Genomic DNA, 9,678 nt, shown 5'->3' with positions numbered 1-9,678 from the left:
ATAGTGGCTGTAATGACAACCTTCATTTAACTCAATTTCCGCTATAGGATTTTTTTTTCGCTTTGCATGTTTGTTTTGCAAAATAAAATATTAGATGATATCCAGCCTAATTCCTTCACTACACCCCCCCCCGGCCCCCGCCTCCTAACTGCCCCCCCTCCCGTTATTCTGCCCCCCTCCCACCCCCGCTCCAATCTCATTGATCCAGGAGGAGCTAATTAGCCCTTCCCGCCGTGACTGTGTAATAGTGCGCATGCGCACTGGGCTAATTCCAGCCATTTTTTGCAGGAAACTAATTAGCAGGAATAAAGACTGAACGGTTTTTTTCTTCGGTGTCGTCAAACACCGCTTTCTCCTCTTCCCTCTAACCAAGCCAAGTCGTCTGCGTTACAACCAAATACTCGTTTTTTTTGTTGTTTTAGTTTTTTGTTTGTTTGTTTTTGTTCTTAAAAAGGCTTTAAAAACCGTAATACGGATATACCTCTTTACTCTTTACTATAATAAGCTATAAGCTATCTGACCAAATGGAAGTACGCGAATGGGATGTATGAAGGCGGCGTGTGAAGCCAGAGGAACGCAGACGTCGAAAAATGTAAGTTTGTTTTCTGGTGAATGGGATTTACAGTAAGGTTTCTAGTTTCCGGTGGGTTTTAGCTGACTTTCTTTCCCTGCTAGAGCTCTGAGCTTTTGAGCTTTTGAGGTTCAGTGTTTTCAGTAGTGGAAGTTGTTCACGAGCGCATTTCCTTGCTTGATTGCTTGCTTAGTTAGTTAGTTAGTTAGTTGGTTAGTTAGTTGGTTAGTTAGTCGGTGTTATGTTACCTCATTCCTCAGTCGTCCTTGCTCAGATTGGAGAAACATGAATCACATCCTGAGTGTTTATTTTTGTACAGACATGGGCGGTGTGTAGCCTGTAACAGCCAGGCACAAGGAGTTGGCTAAAATGGTGTCCGATGCCGCTGGACGTCGTTCCGGTGTAGCGGAAGGAAGAGATCCGATAAATAAACACTAACACGATATCGAGCACGTTATGTCCCAAAACTCCGATCTGTAATGTCCAGAGAGGTCGGATCCCAGTCGAGGACTTCTCCTTGTTCTTTCCTTTCCATTTTGTTCAGCTTTGCCTGTTACACACTACACCCAAAACACAGAAACTTTGTGTCAGTGCGTAAAAAACATCTTCTCCTTCAAAACCCCAACAAATGTAACTGCACTGGAAGCAGGAACTATGTTCAAACCATTCCAGTTACATCAGTATTACACCTGTTTTACCTTCTTTTACAGAACATTTCTCGTATCTGAGCAAAATCATCATAAAACAGATTTGATTCCACTGACTGTAGCTCTTATTATCCATCATAGCAAAAAGTAAAAAGCAGTCTTTTCCGTATGGGGAGTATAGAAAGGTTCCTGTGTATGGGGAGGGGATGGTGATGTGGGTTTCACACACACACACACACACACACACACACACACACACACTAGGTCATTCCACAGTCATCACATCATGGTGGAGAAAGGAAGGGAGGGAGGGTATGCCGGGTCAAAGAGCCCAGACTCAGAGGTCAGAGTTCACTGTGTTGGAGAAAGAATGGTGAAAAAAAGACAGATAAGTAGTTGTGAAAGAAGGTGAGAGTGAAGATCTGAGCTGACAGCAGGAGGAGAAGAGTCATTAGAGATACTGCAGGCACAGCAAGGTGGAAATTATACACGTGTGTGTGTATGTGTGTGTGTGTGTGTGTGTGTTGTGTTTCAAAATCCCTGGTGTTTGGGTGTTCGATGGACCAGGAACCCTTTACCCAGCCGTAAAAATCACGACACATCGTCTACTCTTACTCACATCCTGAGCCATAATATTGTGTTGGATTAATTTTGGAGCTGCTTATACCCTCACATGAATCATAGGACTGAGCGCTATTACTATTTAATATCAATATCACAATGAATTATGTTCCCGGCTGTCATCTATGCTTATATAACACTGAATCCATTGCAGCTAAGTGGATGTTAAATTATGATTTTGTACTTTGTCTTATTTCCCCTCATTTTCTGTGCTGATTTATTATTGATTTTGAGATATTAGATAAATGTGTCATATCGGTGTATGCAAGTTTTAAATGCAAAGCTCATAATTTCCTGTTTTAGCTGGGTATTTGTTGTGTATCATGATAATATCTTCAAATATCATGATGTCATATTTGTAACATATTCTTCACCACTAACAAATCCAATTTGGTGGCTAGGCTAAATAAAATGTCAGACATTGTGCAGTATAGCATCATACACTCTTTGGTTGTCCTTCTAGGGAATCCTTTAATGTTTTATGTAGAACGTGTAGAACACGGTTTCTGTATCAGAAAGGCTGTCCACGTAGAACCCTTAAAGAATAATTTTTTTCTAAGATTGTAGCTACATTACATTACATGTAGCCTACTTTGTATGTTACGTTATACACTAAGTGTTAATAGTAGGTTATAGGTCAACGTCAATGAACCAGTTATTTCTACTTATTTAGCATTCTACTTTTTCCAGTTTCTACTATTTGTAGGATTATGATTGCGTACATCTAGTCTCTGCTTAATAAATGGAAGACTATGGGAGGTGTATAATTATTATTATTATTTTTTTACTACAAGACGTTCCACTATTTGTAATAGTGTAACCATTTGTTACTGTTTTACTTGATGAAACGGTTCAGAGTCGTGATCCTATGGGAACTATATTTCATTCCTACATTACATCTGTCTGTGTTGAGGGGAATGACAATAAAAACCTACTTGATTGACTAGTGTTTAAAAAGTGGGTTGTGTTCACAGATAGTATCAGGCTTTATTATATTAATACATTTCCACTCATGTTGAATGTTTGACATTCATGAGTAATTGTCGTTTTAGGCTGCTTCGGTTTTACTCACTTAAACCGAGCACATGAACACGCATAGTTTAAATATTTGAAAGATGTCGAAATGTGTAACACAGCTGTAATTATCATTCCTTGTACTGCTGGGATGACCTGTTGTGTTAGTATTTGGTCTGAAAACTAATAGTGGTTGTGTAGAGTAGAAGCAGTAGTACGTCTGAGATATTTATAACATGAAATGTCTACAGATGGATGACGAATGAAAAACGAAGGAAGAGAAAACAATCCTGTGGCACTGTAAGTGCTGTAGGGGGTGATTATTTATTTATTTTTCTGGCATGGTCTGGCATGGTGGAGCCACTTGTCTCCTTAGACTGAAGCATTGCTGCAAATCAATCCAAAGTGCTTCTAACTGATCACTTTTATAATGAAACATTTCTACCGGATGGGCGTGGTCTCTTCCAGGATGACCCCGCCCCCATAAACAGGGCACGAGGGCTCACTGAAAGGTTTAATAAGGATGAAAATTATGTAAATCATATGCTATGGCCTTCACGGTCACTAGATCTCAACCCAGTTGAACAGATTTTGGAGTGACTCCACCACCATCCTCAAAACCAACTGAGGGAATATTTTTAGAAAGAATGGTGTTCTTCCTAACGGTGTTCGTCGATGCCAAGGTGCACTGAAGCTGTTCTGGCAGCTTATGCTAATCTAACACCTCACTAACATGCTTAATGTTGGTTTTTCCTTTCATTTGCCACACACCTCCATGTGTCATTGTACTCTCTGAGATCGGATGACACGTTAGCAGGGTGCCCATGTTCCCATGTGCCACGATTTGCATCCCGCAGAGATAAAAGTTAAAGATGGCGTGTAGTTCAGCTGGAAATTTATACATTCAGATGTATTCAAGACAATGTTGGTGGATAAAAGGTTTAATATTCTTAAAATGGAATTCAAAAAAGTAAATAAAGTAAAACTAAAATTGTGAGTTCAGTTTGTAGCAGTGCAACATTTTTGTCTTAGTTTTGGCATACGAGGATAAGAAGTCCCCTAGATGAGATTATTTTGTGGAGTGGTGTAGCATCTAGAGTAGTTCTCACAATGGAAATCTTAAGATGAAAATAGTGATTTATTCCCCTTTTCAAAAAGGTTAAATCATATTTATTAATAACAGTGTAATTAGTAGCATAATATTTTCCAAATGTTACAGGTGTGATTGTGTGTGATTATTGTGAATGCTACAAATATAAGTGTAAGTAAATAATGTTTAATTTATGGTATATATTTATATATATTATAGTAATATAATATTTTTAACAATAATAACAAAAAAATATATATATATATAAAACACAATGTAGATATAAATATAAAAAGTATACAACTATAAAAAAGAATTCTTATAAAAAATTTCTCCCTCTCTCTCTAATATGTACTATATGAAGGTTATTAATATTAGAACATATTATGTAATATATTATTATTGATATTATAATATAACAATCTAATTTATTATTATTATTATTATTATTATTATTATTATTATTATTATTAAAACTAATGTAGCACTTGGGTCTTTTTGTCATTTTTAATATTATTAAAAACACTTCACTGACGTGTGTGTGCGTGTGTGTGTGTGTGTATGTTTGGTGTTGCAGGTCTCATCACAAACCTGACTGCTGTTCACACTATAAATGTAGTGTGCTCTAGTGTAATGTGTTCAGATGAAAGTGCACTTTACTTCATAAGATTGCAGTTGTTTGTGACAGGGATTTTCTCTGTAGCTCTTTAGCACTGATTGCTGCTGAAGTGTGTGTAACTGGCCAGTCATTATTGTGTTTGTGGAGAGTGTGTGCATGTATGTGTGTGTGTGTGTGCGCATGCGTACACTGCTGCTCTCTCTGCTTATCATAACAATGGCTGCGGTTAGTGTGCGAGCTGAACACACACAAACACACACACATACTCTCCCTCTCTCTCTCTCTCTCTCTCTCCTTGTTGTCACACCACACACAGTCCATGGGGCCCCCGCTTCTGAGCTTATGCCCCACTGTGTGTGTGTGTGTGTGTGTGTTACATTACACCACATGCTGTCTACACACGTTTAATAAAGACAGACGCACAACAGAAACGTTTCACTGATTGAGTCTAATTCTCATCAGATTCCTTAGCAAATATTGAGCCACACTGTGCTGTCTGAATAAAAGCGTGGTGGAGAAAGAGTATGTGTGTGTGTGTGTGTGTGTGTGTGTGGGTGTGTGTTTGCTGTGGTTCTGTGAGGTTTAAATAGAATTTGCAGCTTATCACAGAAGCTCGAGCTGGAGTCAAACAAGGGTCAACACTGTTGTGTTTAGAGCGAGTGAGAATTTTACAGATGAATCTTCAAGTGGCTACAGTGTGCCTGAAACACACACACACACACTTGTAATATTTAATTCAAATCATGTGCTGGTGAGATTATAACACCTAATAATAAACCCATGAAGCCCTAGTTTATTAATCAGTAACTATTCTGAATTATTCAGTAAGTACAGTGAGACTAATAAGTATGTATTTATGAGGGTTAAGATGAGTCTTTGGAGTTGAAGAGGTTAATCATATAGGCTAATATCTTACATATTAATGATCATATTATTTTAAATCTAATTCACTTCTAAACAGTCATACACAATGAAACAATATAGCCATATTTCAACTTAATATATCTTGTAAAAAATAATAATATAAAAATATTTATTTATGTATAGCCATTTTCTGCCTTAATAGATTAATAAGAAAAATAGATTAATTAAAATTAATTAGTTTGTTACTTAATTAAGGTGTAATATGGCTGCAATCTGCCATATTATATTTATATTCATCCTATATATTTTAGCTAAATTTTAACTGCTATAGAGAATATTAAAAGTAATATTGTTGTGTTGAAACTAATTCATTTCATCCATGACAGGCAAATAATTTACAGTTGCACTATAAATAATTGGTGAGAAGTGAAGAATGCTGACTTGAAAGGTATACATACATATATTGTGCAACCCAGCCTTGTTTTTTTTACCCTAAATGTGTGTCACACATCATTATTTCTTGCACAAGAGTTGTAACAAAGGTCTGGTATTTACTGTAAATGTGGCATTTGTGTTTGAGCGGCTGTCGTGTCTGAACACGAGGACCAAAGCAGCGATTTGAGTGCAATCCACATGTGAGTACATGGTTATTAAGCATGAATGCACAGTCGAGCAGCAATAATGTAGAAGCTGGGAGATTACAGACGAGCGCAGGAGTGGATAACTGAAGAATACATCCAGCCATGAAGAACTGAAAACTGCTGCTGGCTTTTAAAAACACACCAGAGGTTTCAGCTCAAGATGCAATGCTCAAGAACTTGAATGCTTAAAGAAACCCCCACTAGTGCTCTGCTCCTCTCTCTTGGAGTGATAGAAAGAGATGAAAGCAATCATGGTCCAAGACATACATCATCTGTGAAATATGGTGGCATCTTAATAGGACAGAGCTAACCAAATCCCTCACAACTCAAAGGACAGTGCTTCATCTTACAGCAGGACAGTGACCAGAAACACACTGCTGAAGCACTTCAGAGCCAAGAGGTAGAATGTTATTGACGGGCCAAGTCACGTCACTTGACCTAAATCCCATTTTCCATCCATTTCATTTACTGATGACAAGACAGAAAGCAATAAAATCCCAGAAACTCACAAAAATACCCAGTACAAATACACAGCATGAGGGTCAGATACTTTTTTCCACTGCAAAAGATTTCTTCCTAAATGCTACACATGACAAATTTATTTATTGTTGGGTGATTACTTTTGATTTATTAAAATGGAAAAAAAAAAATCTAAAAACCCTGGATTTCACATCATGTGCAGTAAACACTGAATTGATTATCATATAATGATAAACAGGTTATATATATATATATTAATTTATGAGATTGAGCATTTCAGACTGATTAGTGTTAAATCAACTTTATGACAAAATGGCTACTGATTGTGGTCAACATTCACACTCCTCTGTGCAGATTAATAAATAAATACAGCACATTATTCAGGGTGCATATAGACTGGCACAATATACATAATTGGATGCAATCATTTTTTTTCTCCATACAATAAGTGCGTAAATCATGTGGCTTCAATTTAACCTACAGTATATTGTAGAAGAACATTATAGAGCAAGTGAAAAATAGACCTTTGAATTGCTTTGGCAGTTTTACATGATAAAAGTAGTTTTGGCAGTAAAGAGCATTGACCTGAAAATGACAAGAATGTCAAAAGCCTAACATTTCTCCAAGAAATGTATGGACTGTGGTACTTTTGGCAGCCACTTAAATACTGATTCATACTTAGTGTGTTGTATAAGAGTAATAAACGACCTTCTGATTATAACACAATGCTGTCTCTTAGTTCTTAGTTCTGATTGGTCAGAAAGTGGTAATTAATTTTCTATAAAAGCAGCTCTACAGGTAGTTTTAGCTGCAAGACCTCTCAGGTTAATATTAACGCTCTTGTTCTAATACGTTATCGTTTCTATAGTAACAGCTCATTCACCAGGACTTGTATGCTGGATACTCCACATAATCTAAGATTAATAATAAACAGATTAAAAATGTGCTGTTATTTAACAACGTAGAGTTGTTTTTTGTGACTTGTGTACTTGTAGAGAAAGGGAGGGATTGGCTGTGTATAGCTGCTGTAACACCAGTAATAGCAAACTAAATGTAACTATAAATTGTTTGGCGAATTGTTGTGATGTAAGAGAAACAAAACACTTCAGGATGCTCTGTTTTTGGAGAATAATCAACTTTAGGGCAGTAACAGTAAGTCTGCTTCTCGTCAGCCTGCATCACACCACCCTGTTGTTGATTATTTTCCTATATCAGCATACCACTAAACGTTTTATTCCTTATATAGTCAATAGGTTTATTATATTGTATCTAGAATACTTAGACAGTTGTGTACATGCATGTGTATAGCCATAGCACAGGGTCTAATATTACGGTTCTACACAGTTAGCGGCTTACAGTTTTTGGTAAAAATCACACTGACAAAGCAGCAGTATTTTTTAAAATACTATGTATGAAATCCACATGCTATTTTTAGCATCATGTTAAAATACTGGAGGACACGGTGTGGTGTGGTGGAGTAAATAACATGCAGGAAGATTACAGGGGGTTACATTGTCTTGGAAGACAGGGACATCACCTTATTCTATACTCATGATCTCTTGATGATGGGACAAAACCTTAGACAGTTACACCACTTGGAGCTTCCAGAAAACATACTTCACACTGTACTACATACTTTACATACTGTACCCCAGTAAAAAGACATTCTGAAAAAGCTAATTCATTTGAGTGGGAAAGGATACAATAAAGGAATTCAAGCCTCGTAGCAGTTTATTTGACATCAACAAGTTTAGTTAAACTTAACAAACCTTGGAAGCATGAGCCAGTACTATCTTTTGCAAAATGGAGGAACTGATAGTTAAGTAGCAATCATGCTGGAGATTTGCTTTGGTATTTTCTTATTATTGGTTGGTGCACTTACAAAAAAGCAAGCTAGCTAAAGTTAGCACTACATTCCCTCCAAAATCACACTAAGGCTGTATGTAATCGTCTTATTATTCTTCACTTATTTCCTCTTCCTGTCTGCGTTTCAGAAAATGTGGATCATATCAGAAAAGCCGTATTTAATGAAAAGATTTGGTGTCCACTCCATTTTTGAACATATAAAAATATATTGTTTAATATTATCTATTTCAGAATGTTTAGCTCCCTGAAATTGGTATCAGAAGCAATAGTTATTATATTGATCTGCTTCTTTAACTATACCTTTCAAAAAAGACTGCTTTGGACACAGTGAGTCTCTCCTGATCCTCACTTTCTCGTTTCCTGTTTCAGTCCTTTTGACCCTCAGTGTGCATGTCATTTTCTTTTTTGGGCGTGTCATTTAAGAAACACACCAGCTTTCCATTTTCAGGTCTCGTCCTTTGTGTGGCTTTCAAGGTATAAAATCTAGAATTACAATCTTTTTGTTCTTAAAAATAGTGTAAAAGCTTCTTTTTCACTATAGTCCTACCTATTCTCTCTCTCTCTCTCACTGCCTAGCCTGACCGATTCAGTGTTTCTTTTTTTTTTTTTTTTTTTTGTTAAGTCTTGCAGCCTTTCTCTCTCCCGGTCTCTTTCACTTTTTTTGAAGTCTCTTTTGCCTCCTGAATGGACTTAGTGTTTCTAATGGAAATGGTGCATTAAATCAGAGATCAAAGGCAAGCGTGAAGCAGAGGGGCAGCTGTCCAAACAGATGGGGGGATGGAGGGTATAGGGGTTACTAACGCTTGAGTATACACTGGCTGGTACAGGTATTAATATTGATTGTGGCTAATTTTTGAAGCTTGACATGGCAGCAGGATTTGTACGTCTGTATATATTGTTACCGTTAACAAAATAAAATCACTGTATGATCGTTTCATCCCTGTGCATGTTTTATATTCGGTCATTATGATAGAGAGAGTCATGGGATTATGACGTTGACTGTTCCAAAACCAGCACTGCTTCTCATGCATCTGGACAGAAACATTGATACTCTCAGGAAGTGTGTGTCTGCGGTTGATTGATATCTATGTGGCATGCTCCATGTGAGGGCTCATCTTTGCTATTGTGATACAGCATGTTTGCCTGCAAAGCCACTATCTAGGATTGGATTGAGCTTCAATCGGCTAACACATCCGTAGCACAGTGCTAGCATCCTGCTCTGGCTTCCAGTAAGTTGCTTAGCATTTAAACTATTGATTTTCCTA

The 9,678-nt window shown here is 37.2% G+C and overlaps 1 protein-coding gene across 1 annotated transcript in view; it reads left to right on the top strand.

Moving 5' to 3' along the window:
* The first annotated feature begins 202 nt into the window (after positions 1-202).
* Positions 203-9,678, top strand: part of zfhx3a (zinc finger homeobox 3a) — a 34,563-nt gene continuing 25,087 nt past the window's right edge. The window contains exon 1 of the mRNA XM_026913635.3: positions 203-592. The gene's annotated coding sequence lies outside the window, so the exon portion shown is untranslated. The remainder of the gene's footprint in view (positions 593-9,678) is intronic.

This window comes from Pangasianodon hypophthalmus, chromosome 6 (assembly GCF_027358585.1).
Source record: "Pangasianodon hypophthalmus isolate fPanHyp1 chromosome 6, fPanHyp1.pri, whole genome shotgun sequence".
Lineage (NCBI taxonomy): Eukaryota > Metazoa > Chordata > Actinopteri > Siluriformes > Pangasiidae > Pangasianodon > Pangasianodon hypophthalmus.
This window is presented reverse-complemented; position numbering and strand designations above follow the sequence as displayed.